Here is a 23,966-nt window from a genome sequence, read left to right as displayed (position 1 = left end):
CGACGAACCACTGGGAGTTTACTGTAACCCTTGGAGCTTCATTTTGACGATGAAACACAGAAATTGCATCGAGATTGAATATAGTAGGCACAATGCTGACTTACGTCCAGGGAGAGTAATCCTTCTAACAGTCTGTATATGTGCCGTTACTGAGAGGCCAGTATTAGATTGCGACGCACCACTGGGTGTTTACTGTAACCCTCGGAGCTTCATATTGACGATGAAACACAGAAATTGCATCGGGATTGAATATAGTAGGCAGAAGGCCGACTTACGTCCAGGGGGAGGAATGCTTCAAACAGTCTGTATATGTGCCGTTACTGAGAGGCCAGTATTAGATTGCGACGCACCACTGGGTGTTTACTGTATGCCTTGGAGATTCATATTGTCGATGAAACACAGAAATTGCATCGGGATTGAATATAGTAGGCACAATGCCGACTTACGTCCAGGGGGAGCAATGCTTCAAACAGTCTGTATACGTGCCGTTACAGAGAGGCCAGTATTAGATTGCGACGCACCACTGGGTGTTTACTGTAACCCTTGGGGCTTCATATTGACGATGAAACACAGAAATTGCATCAGGATTGAATATAGTAGGCACAATGCCGACTTACGTCCAGGGGGAGCAATGCTTCAAACAGTCTGTATACGTGCCTTTCCTGAGAGGCCAGTATTAGACTGCGACGAACCACTGGGAGTTTACTGTAACCCTTGGAGCTTCATATTGACGATGAAACACAGAAATTGCATCGAGATTGAATATAGTAGGCACAATGCTGACTTACGTCCAGGGACAGTAATGCTTCTAACAGTCTGTATACGTGCCGTTACTGAGAGGCCAGTATTAGATTCCGACGCACCACTGGGTGTTTACTGTAACCCTCGGAGCTTCATATTGACGATGAAACACAGAAATTGCATCGGGATTGAATATAGTAGGCAGAAGGCCGACTTACGTCCAGGGGGAGGAATGCTTATAACAGTCTGTATATGTGCCGTTACTGAGAGGCCAGTATTAGATTGCGACGCAGCACTGGGTGTTTACTGTATGCCTTGGAGATTCATATTGTCGATGAAACACAGAAATTGCATCGGGATTGAATATAGTAGGCACAATGCCGACTTACGTCCAGGTGGAGTAATGCTTCAAACAGTCTGTATATGTGCCGTTACTGAGAGGCCAGTATTAGATTGGGACGCACCACTGGGTGTTTACTGTAACCCATGGAGTTTCATATTGACGATGAAACACAGAAATTGCATCGGGATTGAATATAGTAGGCACAATGCCGACTTACGTCCAGGGGGAGCAATGCTTCAAACAGTCTGTATACGTGCCGTTACAGAGAGGCCAGTATTAGATTGCGACGCACCACTGGGTGTTTACTGTAACCCTTGGAGCTTCATATTGACGATGAAACACAGAAATTGCATCAGGATTGAATATAGTAGGCACAATGCCGACTTACGTCCAGGGGGAGCAATGCTTCAAACAGTCTGTATACGTGCCTTTCCTGAGAGGCCAGTATTAGATTTCGACGCACAACTGGGTGTTTACTGTAACCCTTGGAAATTCATATTGACGATGAAACACAGAAATTGCATCGAGATTGAATATAGTAGACATAAAGCCGACTTAAGTCCAGGGGGAGCAATGCTTCAAACAGTCTGTATATGTGCCGTTACTGAGAGGCCAGTATTAGATTGCGACGCACCACTGGGTGTTTACTGTAACCCTTGCAGCTTCATATTGGCGATGAAACACAGAAATTGCATCGGGATTGAATATAGTAGGCACAATCTCGACTTACGTCCAGGGGGAGTAATGCTTCAAACAGTCTGTATATGTGCCGATACTGAGAGGCCAGTATTAGATTGCGACGCACCACTGGGTGTTTACTGTAACCCTTGGATCTTCATACTGACGATGAAACACTGAAATTGCATCGGGATTGAATATAGTAGGCAAAATGCCGACTTACGTATAGGGGGAGCAATGCTTCATACAGTTGTATACGTGACTTTCATGAGATTCCAGTATTAGATTGCGACGCACCACTGGGTGTTTACTGTAACCCTTGCAGCTTCATATTGACGATGAAACACAGAAATTGCATCGGGATTGAATATAGTAGGCACAATGCCGACTTACGTCCAGGGGGAGTAATGCTTCAAACAATCTGTATACGTGCCTTTCCTGAGAGGCCAGTATTAGACTGCGACGCACCACTGGGTGTTTACTGTAAACCTTGGAGCTTCATATTGACGATGAAACACAGAAATTGCATCGGGATTGAATATAGTAGGCACAATGCCGACTTACGTCCAGGGGGAGCAATGCTTCAAACAGTCTGTGTACGTGCCTTGCCTGAGAGGCCAGTATTAGACTGCGACGAACCACTGGGAGTTTACTGTAACCCTTGGAGCTTCATATTGACGATGAATCACAGAAATTGCATCGAGATTGAATATAGTAGGCACAATGCTGAATTACGTCCAGTGGGAGTAATGCTTCAAACAGTCTGTATATGTGCCATTACTGAGAGGCCAGTATTAGATTGCGACGCACCATAGGGAGCTTACTGTAAACCTTGGAGCTTCATATTGACGATGAAACACAGAAATTGCATCGGGATTGAATATAGTAGGTACAATGCGGACTTACGTCCAGGCGGAGCAATGCTTCAAACAGTCTGTATACGTGCCTTTCCTGAGAGGCCAGTATTAGATTTCGACGCACCACTGGGTGTTTACTGTAACCATTGGAAATTCATATTGACGATGAAACACAGAAATTACATCGGGATTGAATATAGTAGGCACAAAGCCGTCTTACGTCCAGGGGGAGCAATGCTTCAAACAGTCTGTATATGTGCCGTTACTGAGAGGCCAGTATTAGATTGCGACGCACCACTGGGTGTTTACTGTAACCCTTGGAGCTTCATATTGACGATGAAACACAGAGATTGCATCGGGATTGAATATAGTAGGCACAATGTCGACTTACGTATAGGGAGAGCAATGATTCATACAGTTGGATACGTGCCTTTCCTGAGATTCCAGTATTAGATTGCGACGCACCACTGGGTGTTTACTGTAACCCTTGGAGCTTCATATTGACGATGAAACACAGAAATTGCATCGGGATTGAATATAGTAGGCACAATGCCGACTTACGTAGAGAGTGAGCAATGCTTCATACAGTTGTATACGTGCCTTTCCTGAGATTCCAGTATTAAATTGCGACGCACCACTGGGTGTTTACTGTAACCCCTGGAGCTTCATATTGACGATGAAACACAGAAATTGCATCGGGATTGAATATAGTAGGCACAATGCCGACTTACGTCCAGGGGGAGTAATGCTTCAAACAATCTGTATACGTGCATTTCCTGAGAGGCAAGTATTAGACTGCGACGCACCACTGGGTGTTTTCTGTAACCCTTGGAGCTTCATATTGACGATGAAACACAGAAATTGCATCGGGATTGAATATAGTAGGCACAATGCCGACTTACATCCAGAAGGAGCAATGCTTCAAAAAGTCTGTATACGTGCCGTTACTGTGAGGTCAGTATTAGATTGCGACGCACCACTGGGTGTTTACTGTAACCCTTGGAGCTTGATATAGAGAATGAAACACAGAAATTGCATCGGGGTGAATATAGTAGGCACAATGCCGACTTACGTCCATGGGGAGTAATGCTTCAAACAGACTGTATACGTGACTTTCCTGAGAGGCCAGTATTAGATTGCGACGCACCACTGGGTGTTTACTGTAACCCTTGGAGCTTCATATTGACGATGAAACACAGAAATTGCATCGGGATTGAATATAGTAGGCAGAAGGCCGACTTACGTCCAGGGGGAGTAATGCTTCAAACAGTCTGTATACGTGCCTTTCCTGAGAGACCAGTATTAGACTGCGACGAACAACTGGGAGTTTACTGTACCCTTGGAGCTTCATATTGACGATGAAACACAGAAATTGCATAGAGATTGAATATAGTAGGCACAATGCTGACTTACGTCCAGGGGGAGTAATGCTTCAAACAGTCTGTATATGTGCCGTTACTGAGAGGCCAGTATTAGATTGCGACGCAGCACTGGGTGTTTACTGTAACCCTTGGAGCTTCATATTGACGATGAAACACAGAAATTGCATCGGGATTGAATAAAGTAGGCACAATGCCGACTTTCGTTCAGGGGGAGCAATGCTTCAAACAGTCTGTATACGTGCCTTTCCTGAGAGGCCAGTATTAGATTGCGACGCACCACTGGGTGTTTACTGTAACCCTTGGAGCTTCATATTGACGATGAAACACAGAAATTGCATCGGGATTGAATATAGTAGGCACAATGCCGACTTACGTCCAGGGGGAGTAATGCTTCAAACAGTCTGTATATGTGACGTTACTGAGAGGCCAGTATTAGATTGCGACGCACCACTGGGTGTTTACTGTAACCCTTGTATCTTCATACTGACGATGAAACACAGAAATTGCATCGGGATTAAATATAGTAGGCACAATGCCGACTTACGTATAGGGGGAGCAATGCTTCATACAGTTGTATACGTGCCTTTCCTGAGATTCCAGTATTAGATTGCGACGCACCACTGGGCTTTTACTGTAACCCCTGGAGCTTCATATTGACGATGAAACACAGAAATTGCATCGGGATTGAATATAGTAGGCACAATGCCGACTTACGTCCAGGGGGAGTAATGCTTGAAACAATCTGTATACGTGCCTTTCCTGAGAAACCAGTATGAGACTGCGACGCACCACTGGGTGTTTATTGTAACCCTTGGAGTTTCATATTGACGATGAAACACAGAAATTGCATCGGGATTGAATATAGTAGGCACAATGCCGACTTACGTCCAGGGGGAGCAATGCTTCAAACAGTCTGTATACGTGGCGTTACAGAGAGGCCAGTATTAGACTGCGACGCACCACTGGGTGTTTACTGTTACCCTTGGAGCTTCATATTGACGATGAAACACAGAAATTGCATCAGGATTGAATATAGTAGGCACAATGCCGACTTACGTCCAGGGGGAGCAATGCTTCAAACAGTCTGTATACGTGCCTTTCCTGAGAGGCCTGTATTAGATTTCGACGCACAACTGGGTGTTTACTGTAACCCTTGGAAATTCATATTGACGATGAAACACAGAAATTGCATCGGGATTGAATATAGTAGGCATAAAGCCGACTTAAGTCCAGGGGGAGCAATGCTTCAAAAAGTCTGTATATGTGCCGTTACTGAGAGGCCAGTATTAGATTGCGACACACCACTGGGTGTTTACTGTAACCCTTGCAGCTTCATATTGGCGATGAAACACAGAAATTGCAACGGGATTGAATATAGTAGGCACAATCTCGACTTACGTCCAGGGGGAGTAATGCTTCAAACAGTCTGTATATGTGCCGTTACTGAGAGGCCAGTATTAGATTGCGACGCACCACTGGGTGTTTACTGTAACCCTTGGATCTTCATACTGACGATGAAACACTGAAATTGCATCGGGATTGAATATAGTAGGCACAATGCCGACTTACGTATAGGGGGAGCAATGCTTCATACAGTTGTATACGTGACTTTCATGAGATTCCAGTATTAGATTGCGACGCACCACTGGGTGTTTACTGTAACCCCTGGAGCTTCATATTGACGATGAAACACAGAAATTGCATCGGGATTGAATATAGTAGGCACAATGCCAACTTACGTCCAGGGGGAGTAATGCTTCAAACAATCTGTATACGTGCCTTTCCTGAGAGGCCAGTATTAGACTGCGACGCACCACTGGGTGTTTACTGTAACCCTTGGAGCTTCATATTGACGATGAAACACAGAAATTGCATCGGGATTGTATATAGTAGGCACAATGCCGACTTACGTCCAGGGGGAGCAATGCTTCAAACGGTCTGTGTACGTGCCGTTACAGAGAGGCCAGTATTAGATTGCGACGCACCACTGGGTGTTTACTGTAACCCTTGGAGCTTCATATTGACGATGAAACACAGAAATTGCATCGGGATTGAATATAGTAGGCACAATGCCGACTTACGTCCAGGGGGAGTAATGATTCAAACAGCCTGTATATGTGCCGTTACTGAGAGGCCAGTATTAGATTGCGACGCACCACTGGGTGTTTACTGTAACCCTTGGAGCTTCATATTGACGATGAAACACAGAAATTGCATCGGGATTGAATGTAGTAGGCACAATGCCGACTTACATCCAGGGGGAGCAATGCTTCAAACAGTCTGTATACGTGCCTTTCCTGAGAGGCCAGTATTAGATTTCGACGCACAACTGGGTGTTTACTGTAACCCTTGGAAATTCATATTGACGATGAAACACAGAAATTGCATCGGGATTGAATATAGTAGGCATAAAGCCGTCTGAAGTCCAGGGGGAGCAATGCTTCAAACAGTCTGTATATGTGCCGTTACTGAGAGGCCAGTATTAGATTGCGACGCACCACTGGGTGTTTACTGTAACCCTTGCAGCTTCATATTGGCGATGAAATACAGATATTGCATCGGGATTGAATATAGTAGGCACAATCTCGACTTACGTCCAGGGGGAGTAATGCTTCAAACAGTCTGTATATGTGCTGTTACTGAGAGGCCAGTATTAGATTGCGACGCACCACTGTGTGTTTACTGTTACCCTTGGAGCTTCATATTGACGATGAAACACAGAAATTGCATCAGGATTGAATATAGTAGGCACAATGCCGACTTACGTCCAGGGGGAGCAATGCTTCAAACAGTCTGTATACGTGCCTTTCCTGAGAGGCCAGTATTAGATTTCGACGCACAACTGGGTGTTTACTGTAACCCTTGGAAAATTCATATTGACGATGAAACACAGAAATTGCATCGGGATTGAATATAGTAGGCATAAAGCCGACTTAAGTCCAGGGGGAGCAATGCTTCAAACAGTCTGTATATGTGCCGTTACTGAGAGGCCAGTATTAGATTGCGACACACCACTGGGTGTTTACTGTAACCCTTGCAGCTTCATATTGGCGATGAAACACAGAAATTGCAACGGGATTGAATATAGTAGGCACAATCTCGACTTACGTCCAGGGGGAGTAATGCTTCAAACAGTCTGTATATGTGCCGTCACTGAGAGGCCAGTATTAGATTGCGACGCACCACTGGGTGTTTACTGTAACCCTTGGATCTTCATACTGACGATGAAACACTGAAATTGCATCGGGATTGAATATAGTAGGCACAATGCCGACTTACGTATAGGGGGAGCAATGCTTCATACAGTTGTATACGTGACTTTCATGAGATTCCAGTATTAGATTGCGACGCACCACTGGGTGTTTACTGTAACCCCTGGAGCTTCATATTGACGATGAAACACAGAAATTGCATCGGGATTGAATATAGTAGGCACAATGCCAACTTACGTCCAGGGGGAGTAATGCTTCAAACAATCTGTATACGTGCCTTTCCTGAGAGGCCAGTATTAGACTGCGACGCACCACTGGGTGTTTACTGTAACCCTTGGAGCTTCATATTGACGATGAAACACAGAAATTGCATCGGGATTGTATATAGTAGGCACAATGCCGACTTACGTCCAGGGGGAGCAATGCTTCAAACGGTCTGTGTACGTGCCGTTACAGAGAGGCCAGTATTAGATTGCGACGCACCACTGGGTGTTTACTGTAACCCTTGGAGCTTCATATTGACGATGAAACACAGAAATTGCATCGGGATTGAATATAGTAGGCACAATGCCGACTTACGTCCAGGGGGAGTAATGATTCAAACAGCCTGTATATGTGCCGTTACTGAGAGGCCAGTATTAGATTGCGACGCACCACTGGGTGTTTACTGTAACCCTTGGAGCTTCATATTGACGATGAAACACAGAAATTGCATCGGGATTGAATGTAGTAGGCACAATGCCGACTTACATCCAGGGGGAGCAATGCTTCAAACAGTCTGTATACGTGCCTTTCCTGAGAGGCCAGTATTAGATTTCGACGCACAACTGGGTGTTTACTGTAACCCTTGGAAATTCATATTGACGATGAAACACAGATATTGCATCGGGATTGAATATAGTAGGCATAAAGCCGTCTGAAGTCCAGGGGGAGCAATGCTTCAAACAGTCTGTATATGTGCCGTTACTGAGAGGCCAGTATTAGATTGCGACGCACCACTGGGTGTTTACTGTAACCCTTGCAGCTTCATATTGGCGATGAAACTCAGAAATTGCATCGGGATTGAATATAGTAGGCACAATCGCGACTTACGTCCAGGGGGAGTAATGCTTCAAACAGTCTGTATATGTGCCGTTACTGAGAGGCCAGTATTAGATTGCGACGCACCACTGGGTGTTTACTGTAACCCTTGGATCTTCATACTGACGATGAAACACTGAAATTGCATCGGGATTGAATATAGTAGGCACAATGCCGACTTACGTATAGGGGGAGCAATGCTTCATACAGTTGTATACGTGACTTTCATGAGATTCCAGTATTAGATTGCGACGCACCACTGGGTGTTTACTGTAACCCCTGGAGCTTCATATTGACGATGAAACACAGAAATTGCATCGGGATTGAATATAGTAGGCACAATGCCAACTTACGTCCAGGGGGAGTAATGCTTCAAACAATCTGTATACGTGCCTTTCCTGAGAGGCCAGTATTAGACTGCGACGCACCACTGGGTGTTTACTGTAACCCTTGGAGCTTCATATTGACGATGAAACACAGAAATTGCATCGGGATTGTATATAGTAGGCACAATGCCGACTTACGTCCAGGGGGAGCAATGCTTCAAACGGTCTGTGTACGTGCCGTTACAGAGAGGCCAGTATTAGATTGCGACGCACCACTGGGTGTTTACTGTAACCCTTGGAGCTTCATATTGACGATGAAACACAGAAATTGCATCGGGATTGAATATAGTAGGCACAATGCCGACTTACGTCCAGGGGGAGTAATGATTCAAACAGCCTGTATATGTGCCGTTACTGAGAGGCCAGTATTAGATTGCGACGCACCACTGGGTGTTTACTGTAACCCTTGGAGCTTCATATTGACGATGAAACACAGAAATTGCATCGGGATTGAATGTAGTAGGCACAATGCCGACTTACATCCAGGGGGAGCAATGCTTCAAACAGTCTGTATACGTGCCTTTCCTGAGAGGCCAGTATTAGATTTCGACGCACAACTGGGTGTTTACTGTAACCCTTGGAAATTCATATTGACGATGAAACACAGAAATTGCATCGGGATTGAATATAGTAGGCATAAAGCCGTCTGAAGTCCAGGGGGAGCAATGCTTCAAACAGTCTGTATATGTGCCGTTACTGAGAGGCCAGTATTAGATTGCGACGCACCACTGGGTGTTTACTGTAACCCTTGCAGCTTCATATTGGCGATGAAATACAGATATTGCATCGGGATTGAATATAGTAGGCACAATCTCGACTTACGTCCAGGGGGAGTAATGCTTCAAACAGTCTGTATATGTGCTGTTACTGAGAGGCCAGTATTAGATTGCGACGCACCACTGGGTGTTTACTGTTACCCTTGGAGCTTCATATTGACGATGAAACACAGAAATTGCATCAGGATTGAATATAGTAGGCACAATGCCGACTTACGTCCAGGGGGAGCAATGCTTCAAACAGTCTGTATACGTGCCTTTCCTGAGAGGCCAGTATTAGATTTCGACGCACAACTGGGTGTTTACTGTAACCCTTGGAAAATTCATATTGACGATGAAACACAGATATTGCATCGGGATTGAATATAGTAGGCATAAAGCCGACTTAAGTCCAGGGGGAGCAATGCTTCAAACAGTCTGTATATGTGCCGTTACTGAGAGGCCAGTATTAGATTGCGACACACCACTGGGTGTTTACTGTAACCCTTGCAGCTTCATATTGGCGATGAAACACAGAAATTGCAACGGGATTGAATATAGTAGGCACAATCTCGACTTACGTCCAGGGGGAGTAATGCTTCAAACAGTCTGTATATGTGCCGTTACTGAGAGGCCAGTATTAGATTGCGACGCACCACTGGGTGTTTACTGTAACCCTTGGATCTTCATACTGACGATGAAACACTGAAATTGCATCGGGATTGAATATAGTAGGCACAATGCCGACTTACGTATAGGGGGAGCAATGCTTCATACAGTTGTATACGTGACTTTCATGAGATTCCAGTATTAGATTGCGACGCACCACTGGGTGTTCACTGTAACCCCTGGAGCTTCATATTGACGATGAAACACAGAAATTGCATCGGGATTGAATATAGTAGGCACAATGCCAACTTACGTCCAGGGGGAGTAATGCTTCAAACAATCTGTATACGTGCCTTTCCTGAGAGGCCAGTATTAGACTGCGACGCACCACTGGGTGTTTACTGTAACCCTTGGAGCTTCATATTGACGATGAAACACAGAAATTGCATCGGGATTGTATATAGTAGGCACAATGCCGACTTACGTCCAGGGGGAGCAATGCTTCAAACGGTCTGTGTACGTGCCGTTACAGAGAGGCCAGTATTAGATTGCGACGCACCACTGGGTGTTTACTGTAACCCTTGGAGCTTCATATTGACGATGAAACACAGAAATTGCATCGGGATTGAATATAGTAGGCACAATGCCGACTTACGTCCAGGGGGAGTAATGATTCAAACAGCCTGTATATGTGCCGTTACTGAGAGGCCAGTATTAGATTGCGACGCACCACTGGGTGTTTACTGTAACCCTTGGAGCTTCATATTGACGATGAAACACAGAAATTGCATCGGGATTGAATGTAGTAGGCACAATGCCGACTTACATCCAGGGGGAGCAATGCTTCAAACAGTCTGTATACGTGCCTTTCCTGAGAGGCCAGTATTAGATTTCGACGCACAACTGGGTGTTTACTGTAACCCTTGGAAATTCATATTGACGATGAAACACAGATATTGCATCGGGATTGAATATAGTAGGCATAAAGCCGTCTGAAGTCCAGGGGGAGCAATGCTTCAAACAGTCTGTATATGTGCCGTTACTGAGAGGCCAGTATTAGATTGCGACGCACCACTGGGTGTTTACTGTAACCCTTGCAGCTTCATATTGGCGATGAAACTCAGAAATTGCATCGGGATTGAATATAGTAGGCACAATCGCGACTTACGTCCAGGGGGAGTAATGCTTCAAACAGTCTGTATATGTGCTGTTACTGAGAGGCCAGTATTAGATTGCGACGCACCACTGGGTGTTTACTGTAACCCTTGGATCTTCATACTGACGAAGAAATACTGAAATTGCATCAGGATTGAATATAGTAGGCACAATGCCGACTTACGTATAGGGGGAGCAATGCTTCATACAGTTGTATACGTGACTTTCCTGAGATTCCAGTATTAGATTGCGACGCACCACTGGGTGTTTACTGTAACCCCTGGAGCTTCATATTGACGATGAAACACAGAAATTGCATCGGGATTGAATATAGTAGGCACAATGCCGACTTACGTCCAGGGGGAGTAATGCTTCAAACAATCTGTATACGTGCCTTTCCTGAGAGGCCAGTATTAGACTGCGACGCACCACTGGGTGTTTACTGTAATTCTTGGAGCTTCATATTGACGATGATACACAGATATTGCATCGGGATTGAATATAGTAGGCACAATGCCGACTTACGTCCAGGGGGAGCAATGCTTCAAACGGTCTGTGTACGTGCCGTTACAGAGAGGCCAGTATTAGATTGCGACGCACCACTGGGTGTTTACTGTAACCCTTGGAGCTTCATATTGACGATGAAACACAGAAATTGCATCGGGATTGAATATAGTAGGCACAATGCCGACTTACGTCCAGGGGGAGTAATGCTTCAAACAGTCTGTATATGTGCCGTTACTGAGAGGCCAGGATTAGATTGCGACGCACCACTGGGTGTTTACTGTAACCCTTGGAGCTTCATATTGACGATGAAACACAGAAATTGCATCGGGATTGAATGTAGTAGGCACAATGCCGATTTACATCCAGGGGGAGCAATGCTTCAAACAGTCTGTATACGTGCCGTTACTGTGAGGTCAGTATTAGATTGCGACGCACCACTGGGTGTTTACTGTAACCCTTGGAGCTTCATATTGACGATGAAACACAGAAATTGCATCGGGATTGAATATAGTAGGTACAATGCCGACTTACGTCCAGGGGGAGCAATGCTTCAAACAGTCTGTATACGTGCCTTTCCTGAGAGGCCAGTATTATATTGCGACGCAGCACTGGCTGTTTAGTGTAACCCTTGGAGCTTCATAATGACGATGAAACACAGAAATTGCATTGGGATTGAATATAGTAGGCACAATGCCGACATTCGGTCAGCGGGAGCAATGCTTCAAACAGTCTGTATGCGTGCCTTTCCTGAGAGGCCAGTATTAGATTGCGACGCACCACTGGGTGTTTACCGTAACCCTTGGAGCTTCATATTGACGATGAAACACAGAAATTGCATCGGGATGGAATATAGTAGGCACAATGCCGACTTACGTCCAGGGGGAGGAATGCTTCAAACAGTCTGTATATGTGCTGTTACTAAAAGGCCAGTATTAGATTGCGACGCACCACTGGGTGTTTACTGTAACCCTTGTACCTTCATACTGACGATGAAACACAGAAATTGCATCGGGATTGAATATAGTAGGCACAATGCCGACTTACGTATAGGGGGAGCAATGCTTCAAACAGTCTGTATATGTGCCGTTACTGAGAGGCCAGTATTAGATTGCGACGCACCACTGGGTGTTTACTGTAACCCTTGGAGCTTCATATTGACGATGAAACACAGAAATTGCATCGGGATTGAATGTAGTAGGCACAATGCCGATTTACATCCAGGGGGAGCAATGCATCAAACAGTCTGTATACGTGCCGTTACTGTGAGCTCAGTATTAGATTGCGACGCACCACTGGGTGTTTACTGTAACCATTGGAGCTTGATATTGAGAATGAAACACAGAAATTGCATCGGGGTGAATATAGTAGGCACAATGCCGACTTACATCCAGGGGGAACAATGCTTCAAACAGTCTGTATACATGCCTTTCCTGAGAGGCCAGTATTAGATTGCGACGCACCACTGGGTGTTTACTGTAACCCTTGGAGCTTCATATTGACGATGAAACACAGAAATTGCATCGGGATTGAATATAGTAGGCACAATGCCGACTTACGTCCAGGGGGAGCAATGCTTCAAACAGTCTGTATACGTGCCTTTCCTGAGAGGCCAGTATTAGACTGCGACGAACCACTGGGAGTTTACTGTAACCCCTGGAGCTTCATATTGACGATGAAACACAGAAATTGCATCGAGATTGAATATAGTAGGCACAATGCTGACTTACGTCCAGGGGGAGTAATGCTTCAAACAGTCTGTATATGTGCCGTTACTGAGAGGCCAGTATTAGATTGCGGCGCACCACTGGGAGTTTACTGTAACCCTTGGAGCTTCATATTGACGATGAAACACAGAAATTGCATCGGGATTGAATATAGTAGGTACAATGCCGACTTACGTCCAGGGGGAGCAATGCTTCAAACAGTCTGTATACGTGCCTTTCCTGAGAGGCCAGTATTATATTGCGACGCAGCACTGGCTGTTTAGTGTAACCCTTGGAGCTTCATAATGACGATGAAACACAGAAATTGCATTGGGATTGAATATAGTAGGCACAATGCCGACATTCGGTCAGGGGGAGCAATGCTTCAAACAGTCTGTATACGTGCCTTTCCTGAGAGGCCAGTATTAGATTGCGACGCACCACTGGGTGTTTACTGTAACCCTTGGAGCTTCATATTGACGATGAAACACAGAAATTGCATCGGGATTGAATATAGTAGGCACAATGCCGACTTACGTCCAAGGGGAGGAATGCTTCAAACAGTCTGTTTATGTGCCGTTACTGAGAGACCAGTATTAGATTGCGACGCACCACTGGGTGTTTACTGTAACCCTTGTATCTTCATACTGACGATGAAACACAGAAATTGCATCGGGATTGAATATAGTAGGCACAATGCCGACTTACGTATAGGGGGAGCAATGCTTCATACAGTTGTATACGTGCCTTTCCTGAGATTCCAGTATTAGATTGCGACGCACCACAGGGCTTTTGCTGTGACCCCTGGAGCTTCATATTGACGATGAAACACAGAAATTGCATTGGGATTGAATATAGTAGGCACAATGCCGACTTACGTTAAGGGGGAGTAATGCTTCAAACAATCTGTATACGTGCCATTCCTGAGAGGCCAGTATTAGACTGCGACGCAGCACTGGGTGTTTACTGTAACCCTTGGAGCTTCATATTGACGATGAAACACAGAAATTGCATCGGGATTGAATATAGTAGGCACAATGCCGACATTCGGTCAGGGGGAGCAATGCTTCAAACAGTCTGTATACGTGCCTTTCCTGAGAGGCCAGTATTAGATTTCGACGCACAACTGGGTGTTTACTGTAACCCTTGGAAATTCATATTGACGATGAAACACAGAAATTGCTTCGGGATTGAATATAGTAGGCATAAAGCCGTCTGAAGTTCAGGGGGAGCAATGCTTCAAACAGTCTGTATATGTGCCGTTACTGAGAGGCCAGTATTAGATTGCGACGCACCACTGGGTGTTTACTGTAACCCTTGCAGCTTCATATTGGCGATGAAACACAGAAATTGCATCGGGATTGAATATAGTAGGCACAATCTCGACTTACGTCCAGGGGGAGTAATGCTTCAAACAGTCTGTATATGTGCCGTTACTGAGAGGCCAGTATTAGATTGCGACGCACCAATGGGTGTTTACTGTAACCCTTGGATCTTCATACTGACGAAGAAATACTGAAATTGCATCAGGATTGAATATAGTAGGCACAATGCCGACTTACGTATAGGGGGAGCAATGCTTCATACAGTTGTATACGTGACTTTCCTGAGATTCCAGTATTAGATTGCGACGCACCACTGGGTGTTTACTGTAACCCCTGGAGCTTCATATTGACGATGAAACACAGAAATTGCATCGGGATTGAATATAGTAGGCACAATGCCGACTTACGTCCAGGGGGAGTAATGCTTCAAACAATCTGTATACGTGCCTTTCCTGAGAGGCCAGTATTAGACTGCGACGCACCACTGGGTGTTTACTGTAATTCTTGGAGCTTCATATTGACGATGAAACACAGAAATTGCATCGGGATTGAATATAGTAGGCACAATGCCGACTTACGTCCAGGGGGAGCAATGCTTCAAACGGTCTGTGTACGTGCCGTTACAGAGAGGCCAGTATTAGATTGCGACGCACCACTGGGTGTTTACTGTAACCCTTGGAGCTTCATATTGACGATGAAACACAGAAATTGCATCGGGATTGAATATAGTAGGCACAATGCCGACTTACGTCCAGGGGGAGTAATGCTTCAAACAGTCTGTATATGTGCCGTTACTGAGAGGCCGGTATTAGATTGCGACGCACCACTGGGTGTTTACTGTAACCCTTGGAGCTTCATATTGACGATGAAACACAGAAATTGCATCGGGATTGAATGTAGTAGGCACAATGCCGATTTACATCCAGGGGGAGCAATGCTTCAAACAGTCTGTATACGTGCCGTTACTGTGTGGTCAGTATTAGATTGCGACGCACCACTGGGTGTTTACTGTAACCCTTGGAGCTTGATATTGAGAATGAAACACAGAAATTGCATCGGGGTGAATATAGTGGGCACAATGCCGACTTACATCCAGGGGGAACAATGCTTCAAACAGTCTGTATACATGCCTTTCCTGAGAGGCCAGTATTAGATTGCGACGCACCACTGGGTGTTTACTGTAACCCTTGGAGCTTCATATTGACGATGAAACACAGAAATTGCATCGGGATTGAATATAGTAGGCACAATGCCGACTTACGTCCAGGGGGAGCAATGCTTCAAACAGTCTGTATACGTGCCTTTCCTGAGAGGCCAGTATTATATTGCGACGCAGCACTGGCTGTTTAGTGTAACCCTTGGAGCTTCATAATGACGATGAAACACAGAAATTGCATCGAGATTGAATATAGTAGGCACAATGCTGACTTACGTCCAGGGGGAGTAATGCTTCAAACAGTCTGTATATGTGCCGTTACTGAGAGGCCAGTATTAGATTGCGGCACACCACTGGGAGTTTACTGTAACCCTTGGAGCTTCATATTGACGATGAAACACAGAAATTGCATCGGGATTGAATATAGTAGGTACAATGCCGACTTACGTCCAGGGGGAGCAATGCTTCAAACAGTCTGTATACGTGCCTTTCCTGAGAGGCCAGTATTATATTGCGACGCAGCGCTGGCTGTTTAGTGTAACCCTTGGAGCTTCATAATGACGATGAAACACAGAAATTGCATTGGGATTGAATATAGTAGGCACAATGCCGACATTCGGTCAGGGGGAGCAATGCTTCAAACAGTCTGCATGCGTGCCTTTCCTGAGAGGCCAGTATTAGATTGCGACGCACCACTGGGTGTTTACTGTAACCCTTGGAGCTTCATATTGACGATGAAACACAGAAATTGCATCGGGATGGAATATAGTAGGCACAATGCCGACTTACGTCCAGGGGGAGGAATGCTTCAAACAGTCTGTATATGTGCCGTTACTAAAAGGCCAGTATTAGATTGCGACGCACCACTGGGTGTTTACTGTAACCCTTGTACCTTCATACTGACGATGAAACACAGAAATTGCATCGGGATTGAATATAGTAGGCACAATGCCGACTTACGTATAGGGGGAGCAATGCTTCAAACAGTCTGTATATGTGCCGTTACTGAGAGGCCAGTATTAGATTGCGACGCACCACTGGGTGTTTACTGTAACCCTTGGAACTTCATATTGACGATGAAACACAGAAATTGCATCGGGATTGAATGTAGTAGGCACAATGCCGATTTACATCCAGGGGGAGCAATGCTTCAAACAGTCTGTATACGTGCCGTTACTGTGAGCTCAGTATTAGATTGCGACGCACCACTGGGTGTTTACTGTAACCCTTGGAGCTTGATATTGAGAATGATACACAGAAATTGCATCGGGGTGAATATAGTAGGCACAATGCCGACTTACATCCAGGGGGAACAATGCTTCAAACAGTTTGTATACATGCCTTTCCTGAGAGGCCAGTATTAGATTGCGACGCACCACTGGGTGTTTACTGTAACCCTTGGAGCTTCATATTGACGATGAAACACAGAAATTGCATCGGGATTGAATATAGTAGGCACAATGCCGACTTACGTCCAGGGGGAGCAATGCTTCAAACAGTCTGTATACGTGCCTCTCCTGAGAGGCCAGTATTAGACTGCGACGAACCACTGGGAGTTTACTGTAACCCCTGGAGCTTCATATTGACGATGAAACACAGAAATTGCATCGAGATTGAATATAGTAGGCACAATGCTGACTTACGTCCAGGGGGAGTAATGCTTCAAACAGTCTGTATACGTGCCTTTCCTGAGAGGCCAGTATTATATTGCGACGCAGCACTGGCTGTTTAGTGTAACCCTTGGAGCTTCATAATGACGATGAAACACAGAAATTGCATTGGGATTGAATATAGTAGGCACAATGCCGACATTCGGTCAGGGGGAGCAATGCTTCAAACAGTCTGTATACGTGCCTTTCCTGAGAGGCCAGTATTAGATTGCGACGCACAACTGGGTGTCTACTGTAACCCTTGGAGCTTCATATTGACGATGAAACACAAAAATTGCATCGGGATTGAATATAGTAGGCACAATGCCGAAATACGTCCAAGGGGAGGAATGCTTCAAACAGTCTGTATATGTGCCGTTACTGAGAGGCCAGTATTAGATTGCGACGCACCACTGGGTGTTTACTGTAATCCTTGTATCTTCATACTGACGATGAAACACAGAAATTGCATCGGGATTGAATATAGTAGGCACAATGCCGACTTACGTATAGGGGGAGCAATGCTTCATACAGTTGTATACGTGCCTTTCCTGAGATTCCAGTATTAGATTGCGACGCACCACTGGGCTTTTACTGTGACCCCTGGAGCTTCATATTGACGATGAAACACAGAAATTGCATTGGGATTGAATATAGTAGGCACAATGCCGACTTACGTTAAGGGGGAGTAATGCTTCAAACAATCTGTATACGTGCCATTCCTGAGAGGCCAGTATTAGACTGCGACGCAGCACTGGGTGTTTACTGTAATCCTTGGAGCTTCATATTGACGATGAAACACAGAAATTGCATCGGGATTGAATATAGTAGGCACAATGCCGACATTCGGTCGGGGGGAGCAATGCTTCAAACAGTCTGTATACGTGCCTTTCCTGAGAGGCCAGTATTAGATTGCGACGCACCACTGGGTGTTTACTGTAACGCTTGGAGCTTCATATTGACGATGAAACACAGAAATTGCATCGGGATTGAATTTAGTATTTACAATGCCGACTTACGTCCACCGGGAGGAATGCTTCAAACAGTCTGTATATGTGCCGTTACTGAGAGGCCAGTATTAGATTGCGACGCACCACTGGGTGTTTACTGTAACCCTTGTATCTTCATACTGACGATGAAACACAGAAATTGCATCGGGATTGAATATAGTAGGCACAATGCCGACTTACGTATAGGGGGAGCAATGCTTCATACAGTTGTATACGTGCCTTTCCTGAGATTCCAGTATTAGATTGCGACGCACCACTGGGCTTTTACTGTGACCCCTGGAGCTTCATATTGACGATGAAACACAGAAATTGCATTTGGATTGAATATAGTAGGCACAATGCCGACTTACGTCCAGGGGGAGTAATGCTTCAAACAATCTGTATACGTGCCATTCCTGAGAGGCCAGTATTAGACTGCGACGCAGCACTGGGTGATTACTGTAAACCTTGGAGCTTCATATTGACGATGAAACACAGAAATTGCATCGGGATTTTATATAGTAGGCACAATGCCGACTTACGTCCAGGGGGAGCAATGCTTGAAACAGTCTGTATACGTGCCGTTACAGAGAGGCCAGTATTAGATTGCGACGCACCACTGGGTGTTTACTGTAACCCTTGGAGCTTCATATTGACGATGAAACACAGAATTTGCATCGGGATTGAATATAGTAGGCACAATGCCGACTTACGTCCAGGGGGAGCAATGCTTCAAACAGTCTGTATACGTGCCTTTCCTGAGAGGCCAGTATTAGACTGCGACGAACCACTGGGAGTTTACTGTAACCCTTGGAGCTTCATATTGACGATGAAACACAGAAATTGCATCGAGATTGAATATAGTAGGCACAATTCTGACTTACGTCCAGGGGGAGTAATGCTTCAAACAGTCTGTATATGTGCCGTTACTGAGAGGCCAGTATTAGATTGCGACGCACCACTGGGTGTTTACTGTAACCCTTGGAGCTTCATATTGACGATAAAACACAGAAATTGCATCGGGATTGAATATAGTAGGCACAATGCCGACTTACGTCCAGGGGGAGTAATGCTTCATACAGTCGGTATTTGTGCCGTTACTGAGAGGCCAGAATTAGATTGCGACGCACCACTGGGTGTTTACTGTAACCCTTGGAGGTTCACATTGACGATGAAACACAAAAATTGCATCGGGATTGAATATAGTAGGCACAATGCTGACTTACGTCCAGGGGGAGCAATGCTTCAAACAGTCTGTATACGTGCCGTTACTGTGAGGTCAGTATTAGATTGCGACGCACCACAGGGTGTTTACTGTAACCCTTGGAGCTTCATATTGAGAACGAAACACAGAAATTGCATCGGGGTGATTATAGTAGGCACAATGCCGACTTACGTCCAGGGGGAGTAATGCTTCAAACTGTCTGTATACGTGCCTTTCCTGAGAGGCCAGTATTACATTGCGACGCACCACTGGGTGTTTACTGTAGCCCTTGGAGCTTCATATTGACGATGAAACACAGAAATTGTATCGGGATTCAATATAGTAGGCACAATGCCGACTTACGTCCAGGGGGAGTAATGCTTCAAACAGTCTGTATATGTGCCGTTACTGAGAGGCCTGTATTAGATTGCGACGCACCACTGGGTGTTTACTGTAACCCTTGTATCTTCATACTGACGATGAAACACAGAAATTGCATAGGGATTAAATATAGTAGGCACAATGCCGACTTACGTATAGGGGGAGAAATGCTTCATACAGTTGTATACGTGCCTTTCCTGAGATTCCAGTATTAGATTGCGACGCACCACTGGGCTTTTACTGTAACATCTGGAGCTTCATATTGACGATGAAACACAGAAATTGCATTGGGATTGAATATAGTAGGCACAATGCCGACTTACGTCCAGGGGGAGTAATCCTTCAAACAATCTGTATACGTGCCTTTCCTGAGAGGCCAGTATGAGACTGCGAGGCACCACTGGGTGTTTACTGTAACCCTCGGAGTTTCATATTGACGATGAAACACAGAAATTGCATCGGGATTGAATATAGTAGGCACAATGCCGACTTACGTCCAGGGGGAGCAATGCTTCAAACAGTCTGTATACGTGCCGTTACAGAGAGGCCAGTATTAGAATGCGACGCACCACTGGGTGTTTACTGTAACGCTTGGAGCTTCATATTGACGATGAAACATAGAAATTGCATCAGGATTGAATATAGTAGGCACAGTGCCGACTTACGTCCAGGGGGAGCAATGCTTCAAACAGTCTGTATACGTGCCTTTCCTGAGAGGCCAGTATTAGATTTCGACGCACAACTGGGTGTTTACTGTAACCCTTGGAAATTCATATTGACGATGAAACACAGAAATTGCATCGGGATTGAATATAGTAGGCATAAAGCCGACTTAAGTCCAGGGGGAGCAATGCTTCAAACAGTCTGTATATGTGCCGTTACTGAGAGGCCAGTATTAGATTGCGACGCACCACTGGGTGTTTACTGTAACCCTTGCAGCTTCATATTGGCGACGAAACACAGAAATTGCATCGGGATTGAATATAGTAGGCACAATCTCGACTTACGTCCAGGGGGAGTAATGCTTCAAACAGTCTGTATATGTGCCGTTACTGAGAGGCCAGTATTAGATTGCGACGCACCACTGGGTGTTTACTGTAACCCTTCGATCTTCATACTGACGATGAAACACTGAAATTGCATCGGGATTGAATATAGTAGGCACGATGCCGACTTACGTATAGGGGGAGCAATGCTTCATACAGTTGTATACGTGACTTTCCTGAGATTCCAGTATTAGATTGCGACGCACCACTGGGTGTTTACTGTAACCCCTGGAGCTTCATTTTGACGATGAAACACAGAAATTGCATCGGGATTGAATATAGTAGGCACAATGCCGACTTACGTCCAGGGGGAGTAATGCTTCAAACAATCTGTATACGTGCCTTTCCTGAGAGGCCAGTATTAGACTGCAACGCACCACTGGGTGTTTACTGTAACCCTTGGAGCTTCATATTGACGATGAAACACAGAAATTGCATCGGGATTGAATATAGTAGGCACAATGCCGACTTACGTCCAGGGGGAGCAATGCTTCAAACGGTCTGTGTACGTGCCGTTACAGAATGGCCAGTATTAGATTGCGACGCACCACTGGGTGTTTACTGTAACCCTTGGAGCTTCATATTGACGATGAAACACAGAAATTGCATCGGGATTGAATATAGTAGGCACAATGCCGACTTACGTCCAGGGGGAGTAATGCTTCAAACAGTCTGTATATGTGCCGTTACTGAGAGGCCAGTATTAGATTGCGACGCACCACTGGGTGTTTACTGTAACCCTTGGAGCTTCATATTGAGAATGAAACACAGAAATTGCATCGGGATTGAATGTAGTAGGCACAATGCCGACTTACATCCAGGGGGAGCAATGCTTCACACAGTCTGTATACTTGCCGTTACTGTGAGGTCAGTATTAGATTGCGACGCACCACTGGGTGTTTACAGTAACCCTTGGAGCTCGATATTGAGAATGAAACACAGAAATTGCATCGGGGTGAATATAGTAGGCACAATGCCGACTTACATCCAGGGGGAGCAATGCTTCAAACAGTCTGTATACGTGCCTTTCCTGAGAGGCCAGTATTAGATTGCGACGCACCACTGGGTGTTTACTGTAACCCTTGGAGCTTCATATTGACGATGAAACACAGAAATTGCATCGGGATTGAATATAGTAGGCACAATGCCGACTTACGTCCAGGGGGAGCAATGCTTCAAACAGTCTGTATACGTGCCTTTCCTGAGAGGCCAGTATTAGACTGCGACGAACCACTGGGAGTTTACTGTAACCCCTGGAGCTTCATATTGACGATGAAACACAGAAATTGCATCGAGATTGAATATAGTAGGCACAATGCTGACTTACGTCCAGGGGGAGTAATGCCTCTAACAGTCTGTATATGTGCCGTTACTGAGAGGCCAGTATTAGATTGCGGCGCACCACTGGGAGTTTACTGTAACCCTTGGAGCTTCATATTGACGATGAAACACAGAAATTGCATCGGGATTGAATATAGTAGGTACAATGCCGACTTACGTCCAGGGGGAGCAATGCTTCAAACAGTCTGTATACGTGCCTTTCCTGAGAGGCCAGTATTATATTGCGACGCAGCACTGGCTGTTTAGTGTAACCCTAGGAGCTTCATAATGACGATGAAACACAGAAATTGCATTGGGATTGAATATAGTAGGCACAATGCCGACATTCGGTCAGGTGGAGCAATGCTTCAAACAGTCTGTATACGTGCCGTTACTGAGAGGGCAGTATTAGATTGCGACGCACCACTGGGTGTTTACTGTAACCCTTGGAGCTTCATATTGACGATGAAACACAGAAATTGTATCGGGATTCAATATAGTAGGCACAATGCCGACTTACGTCCAGGGGGAGTAATGCTTCAAACAGTCTGTATATGTGCCGTTACTGAGAGGCCAGTATTAGATTGCGACGCACCACTGGGTGTTTACTGTAACCCTTGTATCTTCATACTGACGATGAAACACAGAAATTGCATCGGGATTAAATATAGTAGGCACAATGCCGACATACGTATAGGGGGAGCAATGCTTCATACAGTTGTATACGTGCCTTTCCTGAGATTCCAGTATTAGATTGCGACGCACCACTGGGCTTTTACTGTAACCCCTGGAGCTTCATATTGACGATGAAACACAGAAATTGCATTGGGATTGAATATAGTAGGCACAATGCCGACTTACGTCCAGGGGGAGTAATGCTTCAAACAATCTGTATACGTGCCTTTCCTAAGAGGCCAGTATGAGACTGCGACGCACCACTGGGTGTTTACTGTAACCCTTGGTGTTTCATATTGACGATGAAACACAGAAATTGCATCGGGATTGAATATAGTAGGCACAATGCCGACTTACGTCCAGGGGGAGCAATGCTTCAAACAGTCTGTATACGTGCCGTTACAGAGAGGCCAGTATTAGAATGCGACGCACCACTGGGTGTTTACTGTAACCCTTGGAGCTTCATATTGACGATGAAACACAGAAATTGCATCAGGATTGAATATAGTAGGCACAATGCCGACTTACGTCCAGGGGAACAATGCTTCAAACAGTCTGTATACGTGCCTTTCCTGAGAGGCCAGTATTAGATTTCGACGCACAACTGGGTGTTTACTGTAACCCTTGGAAATTCATATTGACGATGAAACACAGAAATTGCATCGGGATTGAATATAGTAGGCATAAAGCCGACTTATGTCCAGGGGGAGCAATGCTTCAAACAATCTGTATATGTGCCGTTACTGAGAGGCCAGTATTAGATTGCGACGCACCACTGGGTGTTTACTGTAACCCTTGCAGCTTCATATTGGC

This window comes from Schistocerca cancellata, chromosome 9 (genome assembly GCF_023864275.1).
Source record: "Schistocerca cancellata isolate TAMUIC-IGC-003103 chromosome 9, iqSchCanc2.1, whole genome shotgun sequence".
NCBI classification, from domain to species: domain Eukaryota; kingdom Metazoa; phylum Arthropoda; class Insecta; order Orthoptera; family Acrididae; genus Schistocerca; species Schistocerca cancellata.
The sequence above is the reverse complement of the archived record's forward strand: the minus strand, read 5'-3'. Positions refer to the sequence as shown.